Consider the following 14934-nt stretch of genomic DNA (forward strand, 5'->3'; position numbering starts at 1 on the left):
CGGATCAGGTCCGCCAGACCTTGATAACTTGGGGCCATTGTCTCTTCTTCTAATCTGTGGAGCAGATAATGTGAGACTTCAAGTTACTGCAGGTCCTTCATATAGAAAAAGATGTGAGTCTGGAAGATATACAATTATATTGCTTTGTGTAGGAGGCTTCCTGTTCCCCTGATATCCCACCATAAATTAATAACAAGTAAAGCTCTGATACAGGTAGTAGCTTTGGTGCTTTCTTCTTATGCGTAGTGTAAACCAATGAGTTTGGTTCTTAGATCTCTGGATTGGATACATATATTTATAATCAAAGCCATTTTGAATAAAAGGTGTCTGTGTTGTTTGGAAACCATTGTCATGGAGGGAGTAAAATCACCTTTACTTGTCAGTTTATTAGCCTCAGATTGATCAGAAGCCCCCCATGGGGACATGATATGAAACATATACAGTTTCATTGCAAAAATATGAGAGCTCAATGCCATCTGGAGACATCTCCAAATCCTGGAAATGTTGATATATTAATAGTTGTACCTTCTGCTCCCATGTGTCCAGTGCCTCCATATTGGCGGTTTTAGAGATAGCTTGGGACTCCAATTGTACTCCTTGCAAAGTTCAAATTATAACATCATAGCATTATAGCATTATGATATAAAAGTTTTAGCAGCCCAATTGGGGCTGCAGTACTCGGTTAACTAGAGGAAGGTGTTAGAGAGAGTGTTGTAGGGCCGCTGCCCAATGCTCCAACAGTCAAGACTAGGGATTTCCACCGGGTAAGATCGTCACTAGTGTTATCAAACAGTGTAGTTTGAGTTCCTATATCACTGGATAATGATCTGCTGAATGGATGGCTAACATACTTTGATAACCAGTGGATTATCCAGTTGTTACATGGAGCTACTAGTTTTGCAGCCATTCATGGCTGCTACCCAGACACCCCCCCTTCAGCTGTTATTTTGATACTATGGCCTCTAGTTCTCAAGCTCCGTAAGGAGCTTGATGGCCTCTGTTTCTGGCGAGTCTTCAGACTCGCCAGAAACAGCAGTTATGAAGCAGCGGTCACAAAGACCGCTGCTCCATAACCTGTCCGACTGCTCTGAGCAGGCGGAAAGACATCGCCAGAAATCAACCCGCTCAAGTACGATCGGGTTGATTGACACCCCTCTGCTGGCGGCCTATTGGCCACGAGTCTGCAGGGGGTGGCGTTGCACCATCAGCTCTTGTGAGCTGCTGGTGCAATGCTGAATACGGCGAGCGTATTGCTCGCCGTATTCAGCGAGGTCTGGCGGACCTGATCCACCAGACCTTAATAACTAGAGGCCTATGTTTGAGAGTTGATATTACATTTACAATACTGGGAATTTACAAGTTGTGAAATTTGGATGTACTATTGGAGAAATAGTTGCAAATTATTAGAGTTTTTTACTATTTACTGCTGAGGCACCCTATCTTTTTCAATTTAAGCTACATAATGAATTCCTTTCCACTTATTCCATACCCCTCAGCTTCCTTATGAATTACTTTAGATTTTAAAAATGTATATATATATTTTTTGCAATCTGTTTTAAGTAAAGAGGTATTTGATTCTTGTTATCTCATCATCAAAGTAAGGAGGAGTGAAAGTGTTCTAGTCAGTTGAAATGAAAGTAAAGCTAAAAGAGAAGGAGGTCCTAATTGATGTCAACTTTAAAAACAGATCAGCTTGAGGATGCAACCATTTTTCAATGTCTAAAGTTACACATTTAGAATAATAGGATTGACAATATCTGGACACTGGAATGAATAGCACAATTTTAGCACAAGTGCAAATGTGAGGTAAGAAGAAACTAATTAAAAAAAAAAGGCAAAAAAAAAATTATATTAGCAATTAGAGACAAAGACAAGAGATATACGGAATTGACAGACATCAGTAGGATTCTTCATTCTTATTATCAGTAACTATACTCGAATTGTAGCAATCATATTCAGAATCAAGAAAAATTTTGGGCACAAATTAATATTCCTACAGTGACAGAAGATCTTTTTGAGAGGCTTAATGCCCCGATCTCAGCTGTTGAGATAGGGGAAGCAATAGGAAAAGCTAAGTTAAATAAGGCAGCTGGTCTGGATTGCCTCCCTGCAGAGTATTATAAGATACTGGTAAAGGAAATTAAACCCACTTTAGAAAAACTTTTTAATAATTATTTTTTGGCAAGAAATCCACCTTCAGAATTTTTTTCGGCAGCTAATATTTCCCTAATCCCTAAGAAGGACAAAGATATAGAGGATCTGGCCTCATATAGACCTATTTCGGTTCTAAATATAGATTATAAATTATTAACCACCATTATAGCATCCAGATATATGTTATGTCTGTATAAAATCATCCACCCGATCAGTCAGGGTTTATGGTCTCAAGAAATGCTACTAAAAATATGCGGAAAATTGTTACCCTTATAGATTATATATGGAGTTTAAACAAGGAGTGTGGCAAACAATTTAAACATGATATCGCACTTTTAACCCTTGATGCGGTTAAGGCATTCGACTCTATCAAATGGGAATACTTATTCCGGACACTTGAGAAATTTGAATTTAAAAACCAGTTTGTGTATTTTGTACGTAATTTATATTATAGCCCAATTTCCTATCTCTTGATTAATAACTCTTTAACACCCGGGATAAGATTAAAAAAAGGCACTAGACAAGGCTGCCCTTTGTCCCCCCTCCTGTTTAATTTAGCACTAGAACCTCTTGCTATTTGGATTAGAGACGTGCTAGAAGGAATTAATGTGGGCCAAGTTGTCCTTAAAACTTTATTATATGCTGATGATCTTTTAATATGTCTATATAATACAACTAAGGCTATTCCAGCTGTGCTAGATTGTTTGAATTTGTTCAGTTCGTTTGCTGGCTACAAAGTGAATTATAAAAAAAGTGAATTGATGTGGTTACATAAAGTGACCCATAACACAGTTAATACAGTATTTAAGGAGGTGGGCTCTCTTAGATATCTGGGGATCCATTTACATAGGGATCCATCAAGGTGGTATGGACTCAATTTTCATTTTCTGTTTCAGAAAATTCAATCGGATTTGAAACTTTGGGTGGCATTCCCTCTGTCAATATCTGCTAAGGTTAACCTTATTAAGACAATTATTTTCCCGCAGCTCCTCTTCCCAGTTCAGAATTTACCATTAATTTTAAACAATGCAGATCTTCAGAGATTAAACTCAAGCTTTTCTCAATTTATTTGGCATGGTAAGAAAACAACCCGTATTGCATTGGAGAAGTTGATGCAAACACGCAAATCTGTTGGCCTAGCTTTGCCTAATATTAAGTTATATAATCTCGCTGCTTTAGGTAAAATTGCGTTAGATTGGCTGGCAGAAACGAACTGGTTCTCTACAGAAGAAATTGAAAAGTTTTTTGTCTCCCCTTTCTCAGTTAAAGCTCTTCTGCATATTTCGCCTAAAGAACTTCCAAGTAATATACAGAATCTAATCTCTTTTAAGAATATAATCCTGGCGTGGCAAATAATGTGTACTTTAATTGGCATAGACTACTCCCTTTCGGAATATTTACCATTAATAGGTCATCCAGAGTTCTCTCCTGGGAATAATCAGGAGGTTTTCAGGACATGGTCTAGTAAGGGTCTTAATGCGGTATACCAATTTTTTATGGAAGAAGGACATAAAATTTCTTTTGATAATTTAAAGTGTCAGTTTGATTTACCAAATAACAATTTCTATGCCTACTTACAAGTTCAGCACTTTATTATGACTAAAAAATTGAGTGGTAGTGGGTTTACCGCATGGTCCGAGATCAGATCCTGTATTGTTATTGCGAGAGTTAAAGCTCCATCTATTTCGTTATTATACAGTATTATGTTGGCTAAGCAAAGTGAACCTCTTATGGAAAAACTTAATGGAAAATGGAGGCTTCTGATTTCAAGTGTTGATCAGGAAAAAATTAAGTCTAGCTGTAAATCCCTAAATAAATGTCAAATACCAACTAGTTGGAAAGAGGGACATATGAAACTTATTAATAATTATTACTGTACACCTTTGAAATGTATTCCAGTCAAACCTTTATTTTTCTACGGTGTGTATATACTAATGCAGATATCTTGCATATGTTTTGGCTGTGTCCCAAAATTGGGTAGTTTTGGAGGAAGGTTGCTTTCTGGTTTAATGGATTGTATAAATCAAATATTTATTTTGATCCAGAGAGCATCTTGTTTCTTGATTGTACCAATTCTGAGTCCTTATTACAGAGAAAGGTCCTAAACACAATTATTTTGCCTATTAGACAAATAATATTAAAAAACTGGAAAGCAAAAAAAGCACCTTGTTTTTCAGCCTTCATTAAGGAAATACAGATACAAATAATTTTTTAATCTTTTCATCTTAAAGAAGCAAGTGAAAATGAAACCAGGAGCTTTTTGATAGGGTGGTTACCCATAATTAAAACATATTCAGAACGTGTACAGAAGACTATCTTATACCCTTTTTTGAGCTTGGAGTGTTTTTGTGATCTGGTTTTGCTAGGTGACTTCCCGGCAGATTGGATATCTGGCTACAGGGAGTTATAATTGGTTTACTAGAGATTCTGCCCCGGTGAGATCCTTATTGGCCTGCTCGTGACCTGGGGGGAAGACAGGGGGGCGGGAGGGAGGGGGCAGTGAGTAGGGGGGAGAGAGACAGGGAGAGTTCCATTTTATTTTTATTTTTTATTTTTTTTTCTCTCTCTCTCTCTCCCTTCCTTTTTTTTTTTTTTCTAATATGTTAGGTGTGTTGTGTGTAATTTAAAATCTACCCACAGTGCTAAGAACTTGAATATGTTGGATATAAATTATTGTTTTGTAAACAAAAATAGACGCGAATTGACATCCATTGCCACTATATTTATTTTCTGATGTATTGTTTGATTTTGTTGCTAAGGATGTTGTGCTGTTGTCATCATGCGAGGTGTATTTTCACTGAAATGTGTTGGAATTTAAGAGCACTGTTGGTTTCTATAACTAAATATTTAAAAAAAAAAAAACAAAAAAAAAAACAGGCATTGTCTAGTAACTGGTGGTAAGCAAGCACCAAGCTATGGTTCAGTTGTTGTGAAGCAAATCTTCATTAAAAGGTAATAGCTTTGGTTGCAAACATTCTTGAACAAAGATTTAGTACCATTTTAAGACATCAGATGTACAAAGGTAGCTTGAAATGTGAATATGTCCATGCTAGATTTGAAGGCCAATAATTAGGTCACTCATCAGTAAGTCTTCTGGTCTACTTGTATGAGTCAGTTTATGTAGCTTTTGGTACATATAGGGCCATATTACAGTACTTAGCACTTTTGCTTGTGCACAAACACAGTCAGAAGTAAACTTTTAATACGCGCAGGTTAGCGTGAGTATTGCAAGTTAAAAGTAAATGGTTTCCGTGCAAGTGAAACCCGATGCACACTAACTTTAGGACTTTGAATGTCACAACCGCGTTAAAGTGAAAGTAAAGTTGATGATATCGCTGTATACAGTTATATAGATCGATTATAAATAACAAAACTTTCATTCATCTTTTGTTTTGTATTTATTTCTAACATGATTTTTTTACCCTGATATCAGCTAGATTTTTTCTCTGTTCCTCCGCCCGCATAATTTTTTTTCCATTAGTTGTGATGAATGAGAGATATTGTAATCTCATTAGTTCCCCATGGGCATCTCTATACGCCCCCATTTATGTGTGTGTGTAAGTATATATATATATATATATATATATAGACAGGGGTGTATTAGTGTATTATGGCCTAGGCCAACAAGGCCGGTGCCTAAGCGACTTATTTATGGGGGCGACAGTTTGTGAGATCACTAATCACATCACACTGTGTGCTCATTATACGGAGCAATATTTTTTTTTCTTTTGTGTTTGATTGATCGCGATACTTGCTGCTAATTTATTGCGTGTGACTGAGAGCCCCTCCTCCCTCATGGATCATGCTGGAATGAGACTTGGAGACCGAGAGCAGCTCTTTCCTAGAGTCATCAGCTTCTGCTCTCTGTGTGCCCCGCATTAATACCAGTTAAGAGCTGGCTCCCAGGATTGAAATACAGTTAAATGAAGGTGTCCACAGCTCTCCAATGCTAGAAAATATCTTTATTTGGACAAAATAGCAACGTTTCGAGGCTAATGCCTCTTAATCATGCATAGGCTATTACAAACTTAACACACCTTATATACCTGTTGGTTTGGCGCCACAGGGCCCACAAACTGTTAAAATAGTGACACCTACTGGTGTTCATATGTATTACATTAAAAAGACATTATATACAATTATATACACATGCTTATAGGAATTGTATGTTTTACTGATGTAACAAGAAAAGATTGTGTCTTTTTTGAATTTTGAAAAAATTCACAAGATTAATCTTGAACCATTTGGATTGCACACATGTTATAATGAACAAGAGTTAAAGATCTTTTATGTGATGTAAGCAAGGAAATTTCTGACTATATGTAAATACCTTATATGTACTGGTCCAATATTGAACTATGATAAAAGTTTAATTCTTAATTTATCATATCAAAATTATTTTATTAAATATATATTGGATAGGGGTTATGGTGCTATTACATGACAGATTTAATACTACTATAAATAAAACTATTGTTGGACCCAGATAGTAGAGCCTTTATTTGAACAAACTGTAACATACTTAAAGGTAAACTGACAGATCTAATTCTCTGTTTAGGCCTCTAGGTGCCAATGTTTCTAGTTTATGAATCCACCATGATTCTTTCTGCTTTAATAAGGTTTCTCTATCTTGTCCATTTCTCTGGGGTTTTATCTGATCAATCACTTGCCATCTCATTTGACTGATATTATGGCCTTTTTCTATGAAATGACAAGATACTGGGGCCTCTTTGTTTTTACAGCGTATATTAGAGCGATATTGGCTCATCCTATCTTTTACTTTACGGGTGGTCTCGCCCAAGTAAACCAGAGAACATGGACACTTAATTAAATATACAACGTGTGTAGTATCACACGTATAGAAACCTCTAATATCATATCTGGTGCCATTATGGGGATGATGGAAAAATGTGCCTTTAATTATAGAGCTACAGCTCATGCAATTTAAGCATGGGTATGTACCATAATTTTTACTGCCTATGTGGGTTTGAATACTCCCTCTACTTGGACCAACATCAGATTTTACCAGATGATCTCTCAGATTTTTTACACGTCTGTGGGCCATTAGGGGAGGATTTTTGAAGATAGGTATTTTGTCATTACAGTCACTAAGTATATGCCAATGTTTTCTTATGCTTTTAGTAATTTCTTTACTATAGTGACTGTACTGAGAAACAAAGACCATCCTGTTCTCTTTTTGTTTAATGGTGTTATTCTTATTATATGACTTTAATACCTCATGTTTCTTTTCTTCAATTAACCTAGCTGGGTAGCCTCTTTCAATAAATTTGTGTGCCATTTCATCTATGCGTTGATTACATTTCTGGGTGTTACTCACTATTCTTTTTACACGTAGTAGCTGGCTCTTAGGGAGAGATGCTACCAAAGGTCTTGGGTGAAAGCTGTCAAATCTAAGTAAGGTGTTTTTATCAGTATTTTTGATATACAAATCAAATTCTAATATATTGCCAGCTTTTATAACTTTTGTGTCTAAGAACGTTATGCTCTCTTCACTATAAGTAATAGTTAACTCCAGACCTTGTACTGCTGAATTTACCTCACTGACAAATTTTTCCAGGGATCCAATGTCTCCCCACCACACGCCAAAGACATCATCTATGAATCTCCACCAGACGGAGCCATATTCTTTAAAGATTGTATTCTCATAAATGATTTTCTCCTCTATCTCATTCATGAAGAGATTGGCGTATGATGGGGCCACATTGGATCCCATGGCTGTTCCTCTTAACTGTACATACCATTCATCTTCAAATAGGAAGTAGTTCCAAAATAAAATTAAAATACACAGACGACAGCAAGGATAAAAGGGGGTTGGTAAAGACAGGAAAACACAGCAGAGCATGTCTGTTCCTCTGGAGGTAAAAACAAATCCAAAATAAAGCAGATATTTATATTTGCCAAACTGCTTTATTAAATGCCTATTTACATATAAATGTGTTTTATAGTAAAATGTTTTTGGAGCTTTTTTAATGTTTTATTACATATTTGCCTGCAGTGGCTTCTAAGTGCAGCACTTCACTGTTTGTTTTGTTTTTCTGTCTAAACAACTTTTGAAAGAGCCTGTGTCCAGCAAATATGTGACTCTTAACACTTCACTACACAAGGGGTTGTCTGCAAACTGCACATTTGATTCAATTACAAACGCAATACCTCACATTTACTTTCAAATGTGTCTGTTAATGTGCAGACAACCCCTTGTATAGTCATGTGTGAAGAACTGACCCCTCTACAGCAGATCCCTGCTTCAAAGCTTATTGAGAAAGTAAAAAAATACAACTATTTGAATGGAAGCAATCTGTTGATAAAATCTGCAACTTGAGCTGACAACATAGATTGCTTCTTATATATATCTAGGGCATGCTCTCTATGTATTTAGTATTCTTTTGCCCTGATGCAGAGGTCTAAAATTGACAGATCAAACAATGTATATGCAAAGGACATTTTCAGTGGGCAGTGGAAAGGTATGCAAGTTCCAAAGTTGAGGTAATTATCAGAACTGCTTAAAACTAAAAAAAAAAGTGCCTACTAAGAAATGAAAGTGTTATATATTAAATGATTCCTGTTTCAAAAATCATAATTTTTGTATATTGTATGTATGCAGTGTGTGTGTATACTGTATGTGCCTCTGTGCCTGTGTGTGTGTATGTGCCTGTGTGTGTATTATTATTATCGGTTATTTGTAGAGCACCAACAGATTCCGCAGCGCTATAAATAAATGCGGAGTACAACAAAACAATTATAGGGATCAAATGGGTAGAGGGCCCTGCCAAGCGTTGCACTGTTGTAGTAAGCTCTTAAGAAGGTGATCTACAAACAGCTGGACTATTAGGCTTACATGCTAAGGGGGTTCAGGGGATAGCAATGGAGGAGAGGAACTGGTATAAAGAAAGGTTAGCGTAGGTTGTATGCATCCCTGAACAGTAGAGTCTTTAGGGAGAACTTGAAGCTTTTTAAACTAGAAGAGAGTCTTGTGGAGCGAGGCAGAGAGTTCCACAAGATGGGAGCCAGTCTGGAGATACCCTGTAAATGGGAGTGTGATGAGGTGACAAGAGAGGAGGAGAGTAGGAGGTCGTGAGCAGAGCGAAGGGGACGGTAGGGAGAGTATCTGGAGACAAAGTCTGAGATATAGGGGAGAGCAGTGCAGTTGAGGGCTTTGTATGTCAGAATGAGAATTTTGTGTTTTATCCTAGAGGCAAGAGGAAGCCAGTGAAGGGAATGGCAGACAGGTGCAGCAGATGAAGAGCGACGTGTAAGGAAGATGAGTCTGGCAGAGGCATTCATTATGGATTGTAAAGGAGCTAGGCGGCAGGTGGGGAGACCAGAGAGGACAGAGTTGCAGTAATCAAGGCAGGAACGAATGAGAGAGTAGATTAATATCTTAGTTGTTTCTTGTGTAAGGAAGTGTCTAATTTTAGAGATGTTTTTAAGGGGGAAGCGGCAGGCTTTAGCCAATGACTGAATGTGTGGAAAGAAAGATCTGAGTCAAATGTGACCCCGAGATATCGGGCATGCGGAGTAGAGGTAATGATGGAGTTCTCGACAGTTATAGAGAGATTGGAGGTGGAGAGTTTAGAAGAAGGGGGAAAAATAAGGAGCTCAATTTTGGAGAGATTTAGCTTGAGGTAGTGAGAGGACATCCAGTTAGAGATGTGAGAAAATGTGTATGTGCATGTGTGCCTGTGTGTGTATGTGCGCCGCCTTTGTATGTGTGTATGTGCCTGTATGTGCATCGCAATCTACATAATTACACTATTAACCCCTATCCGCCAACCCCCCACAATGTAAAGTACATAATTAACCTATTAACCCCTAAACCGCCAACCCCACACAATGCAACTACTATTAAAAGTCATTAAACCCTAATTCACCATCCTCCAACAACACAAACTACCTAATAAACATATTAACCTCTAACCCGCCAAGCCCCCACATCGCAATCTACATAATTACACTATTAACCCCTAATTCGCCAACCCCCCACAACGCAAAGTATCTAATAAAACTATTAACCACAAAACCGCCAACCCCCCAAAACGCAAACAACTAATGAACCTATTAACTCCTAATCCGCCCACCCCCACATCGCAAAGTATTAATCTAATAACTAAGCCACCTAGCCTAACACCTCCTAAGTTAACCACAATTAAAATAAACTAACTTAAAATAACAAAATACTAACTACCTTAAATATTAATTAAAAATGACCAAAACAAATAAATAAAAATTACTTTAAAAAAACGTAACATTATCCAAAATAAAAAATCCTAACTTTACAATAAAATAAAAAATCCTAACATTACAGTAAAATAAAAAAAACTAAGACTACTTTAAAATAAAACGAGCTAAGATTACAAAAAAAAAAAAAAAAAGCTAAGATTACAGAAAATAACTAACTAACGGCTAGATTTAGAGTTTTGTCGGTAACGACCCGCATAGCTAACGCTGGGTTTTTTCCGCCCGGACCTTTTAAATACCGCTGGTATTTAGAGTTCACAGAAGGGCTGCGTTAGGCTCCAAAAAGGGGAGCGTAATAGCAAATTTACCGCCACTGCAACTCTCAATGCCAACAGTGCTTACGGACGCTGCCAGCTTCAAAAACGTGCTCGTGCACGATTCCCCCATAGGAAACAATGGGGCCGTTTGAGCTGAAAAAACCCTAACACCTGCAAAAAAGCAGCGTTCAGCCCCATTGTTTCCTATGGGGAAACACTTCCTATGTCTGCACCTAACACCCTAACATGTACCCCGAGTCTAAACACCCCTAACCTTACACTTATTAACCCCTAATCTGCCGACCCCGCTATCCCTGACCCTGGCATATTTTTTTAACCCCTAATCTGCCGCTCCGTACACCGCCGCAACCTACGTTATCCCTATGTACCCCTAATCTGCTGCCCCTAACACCGCCGACCCCTATATTATATTTATTAACCCCCAATGTCGCCGCTACCTACCTACACTTATTAACCCCTAATCTGCCGACTGGACCTCACCGCTACTATAATAAAGTTATTAACCCCTAAAGCTAAGTGTAACCCTAACCCTAACACCCCCCTAAGTTAAATATAATTTTTATCTAACAAAATAAATTATTTCCTATTAAATAAATTATTCCTATTTAAAGCTAAATACTTACCTGTAAAATAAACCCTAATATAGCTACAATATAAATTATAATTATATTGTAGCTATTTTAGGATTAATATTTATTTTACAGGCAACTTTGTATTTATTTTAACCAGGTACAATAGCTATAACTATTTAATAGCTACCTAGTTAAAATAATTACCAAATTACCTGTAAAATAAATCCTAACCTAAGTTACAATTAAATCTAACACTACACTATCATTAAATTAATTAAATAAATTACCTACAAATACCTACAAATAAATACAATTAAATAAACTAACTAAAGTACAAAAAATAAAAAAAGCTAAGTTACAAAAAATAAAAAAATAATTTACAAACATTAGAAAAAGATTACAACAATTTTAAACTAATTTCACCTACTCTAAGCCCCCTAATAAAATAACAAAGCCCCCCAAAATAAAAAAAAATGCCCTACCCTATTCTAAAATAAAAATTGAAAAGCTCTTTTACCTGTCATTATATAAAGCCCTGGTAAGACCTCACCTTGAGTTTGGAGTGCAGTTCTGGGGACCGATTGCTAAAAAAGATATTGCTGAACTAGAAAAAGTTCAGAGAAGGGCCACAAAGCTAATAAGGGGATTGGAGAAATTAACCTATGAGGAGAGGCTAGCCAAACTGGGTCTGTTTTCTTTAGAAAAAAGGCGCTTGAGAGGTGACATGATTACTTTATATAAATATATTCAAGGCCCATATACAGAGATGGCAGAAGCTCTGTTTATTCCAAGAAAATTGTTTCAGACAAGAGGTCATAATTTAAGGTTGGAGGAAAGGAGATTTAATCTCCTGCAACGGAAACGTTTTTTCACTGTAAGAGCAATAAAACTGTGGAACTCATTACCAAAGGAGGTAGTGAATGCCAATACCATAGATACATTTAAAAATAGTCTGGATAAATTTCTGTATGTAAACACAATTCATGGATATGATTGCTAGTATTAAATGGGTCACATTTTAATGGGGTTATTTAAGCTTAACTGGAGCTTTTTGTAAGTATTTTAGATTTGTATAGGTTGAACTCGATGGACTTCAGTCTTTTTTCAACCTTATCTATTATGTTACTATGTTACCAGCCCTTAAAAGGGCCTTTTGCGGGGCAAGCCCCAAAGAATTCTGCTCTTTTGCCTGTAAAAAAAAACATACAATACCCCCCCAACATTACAACCCACCACCCACATACCCCTAATCTAACCCAAACCCCCCTTAAATAAACCTAACACTAAGCCCCTGAAGATCTTCCTACCTTGTCTTCACCACGCCGGGTATCACCGATCGGTCCTCCAGAGGGTCCGGAAGTCTTCATCCTATCCGGCAAGAAGAAGTCCAGAAGAGGCTCCAAAGTCTTCATCCTATCCGGGCAGAAGAGGAGATCTGGACCGGCAAACATCTTCATCCAAGCGGCATCTTCTATCTTCATCCATCCGACGATGAGCGGCTCCATCTTCAAGACCTCCGGCGCGGATCCATCCTCTTCTTCAGATGTCCTAACACAGAATGAAGGTTCTTTTAAGGGACGTCATCCAAGATGGCGTCCCTCGAATTCCGATTGGCTGATAGGATTCTATCAGCCAATCGGAATTAAGGTAGAAAAAATCTGATTGGCTGATTGAATCAGCCAATCAGATTCAAGTTCAATCCGATTGGCTGAGCTCAATCTGATTGGCTGATTCCATCAGCAAATCAGAATTTTCCTACCTTAATTCCGATTGGCTAATAGAATCCTATCAGCCAATCGGAATTCGAGGGACGCCATCTTGGATGACGTCATTTAAAGGAACTGTCATTCGGCGAGTAGGCGTCGGTAGATGAGGATGGATCCGCGTCAGCTGGAAGAAGATGGCTCCGCTCCGCTCCGGATGGATGAAGATAGAAGATGCGGCTTGGATGAAGATGTCTACCGGTCCGGATGTTCTCTTCTGCCCGGATAGGATGAAGACTTCAGCCCGATGATGGACCTCTTCAGCCGCCGCTTGAATCAAGACTTCAGCCCGATGATGGACCTCTTCAGCCCGATGATGGACCTCTTCAGCCCGATGATGGATCTCTTCAGCCCCCGCTTGGGCTTGGATGAAGACTTCGGAGGCTCTTCTGGACCGATCGGTGATACCCGGCGTGGTGAAGATAAGGTAGGAAGATCTTCAGGGGCTTAGTGTTAGGTTTATTTAAGGGGGGTTTGGGTTAGATTAGGGGTATGTGGGTGGTGGGTTGTAATGTTGGGGGGTATTGTATGTTTTTTTTTTCAGGCAAAAGAGCAGAATTCTTTGGGGAATGCCCCGCAAAAGGCCCTTTTAAGGGCTGGTAAGGTAAAAGAGCTTTTCTATTTTTATTTTAGAAAAGGGTAGGGAATTTTTTTTATTTTGGGGGGCTTTGTTATTTTATTAGGGGGTTTAGAGTAGGTGTAATTAGCTTAAAATTGTTGTAATATTTTTCTAATGTTTGCAAATTATATTTTTATTTTTTGTAACTTAGTTCTTTTTTATTTTCTGTACTTTAGTTAGTTTATTTAATTGTATTTAATTGTAGGTATTTTATGTAATTAATTTATTGATAGTGTAGTGTTAGGTTTAATTGTAGATAATTGTAGGTATTTTATTTAATTAATTTATTGATAGTGTAGTGTTAGGTTTAATTGTAACTTAGGTTAGGATTTATTTTACAGGTAATTTTGTAATTATTTTAACTAGGTAGCTATTAAATAGTTATTAACTATTTAATAGCTATTGTACCTGGTTAAAATAAATACAAAGTTACCTGTAAAATAAATATTAATCCTAAAATAGCTACAATATAATTATAATTTATATTGTAGCTATATTAGGGTTTATTTTACAGGTAAGTATTTAGCTTTAAATAGGAATAATTTATTTAATAAGATTTATTTTATTTTGTTAGATTTAAATTATATTTAAAGGGGGGTGTTAGGGTTAGGGTTAGCTGTAGGGGTTAATAAATTTATTAGAGTAGCGGTGAGGTCCGGTCGGCAGATTAGGGGTTAATACTTGAAGTTAGGTGTCGGTGATGTTAGGGAGGGCAGATTAGGGGTTAATACTATTTATTATAGGGTTATTGAGGCAGGAGTGAGGCGGATTAGGGGTTAATAACTTTATTATAGTAGCGGTGAGGTCCGGTCGGCAGATTAGGGGTTAATAATTGTAGGTAGGTAGCAGCGACGTTGGGGGGGCAGATTAGGGGTTAATAAATATAATATAGGGGTCGGCAGTGTTAGGGGCAGCAGATATGGGGTACAGAGGGATAACGTAGGTTGCGGCGGTGTGCGGTCGGCAGATTAGGGGTTAAAAAATTTTATTAGAGTGGCGGCGATGTGGGGGGGCCTCGGTTTAGGGGTACATAGGAAGTTTATGGGTGTTAGTGTACTTTAGAGCACAGTAGTTAAGAGCTTTATGAACCGGCGTTAGCCCAGAAAGCTCTTAACTCCTGGCTTTTTGCTGCGGCTGGAGTTTTGTCGTTAGATTTCTAACGCTCACTTCAGCCAAGACTCTAAATACCGGCGTTAGAAAGATCCCACTGAAAAGATAGGATACGCAATTGTCGTAGGGGAATCTGCGGTATGGAAAAGTCGCGGCTGAAAAGTGAGCGTTAGACCCTTTCC

Source organism: Bombina bombina, chromosome 10 (assembly GCF_027579735.1).
Source record: "Bombina bombina isolate aBomBom1 chromosome 10, aBomBom1.pri, whole genome shotgun sequence".
NCBI lineage: Eukaryota > Metazoa > Chordata > Amphibia > Anura > Bombinatoridae > Bombina > Bombina bombina.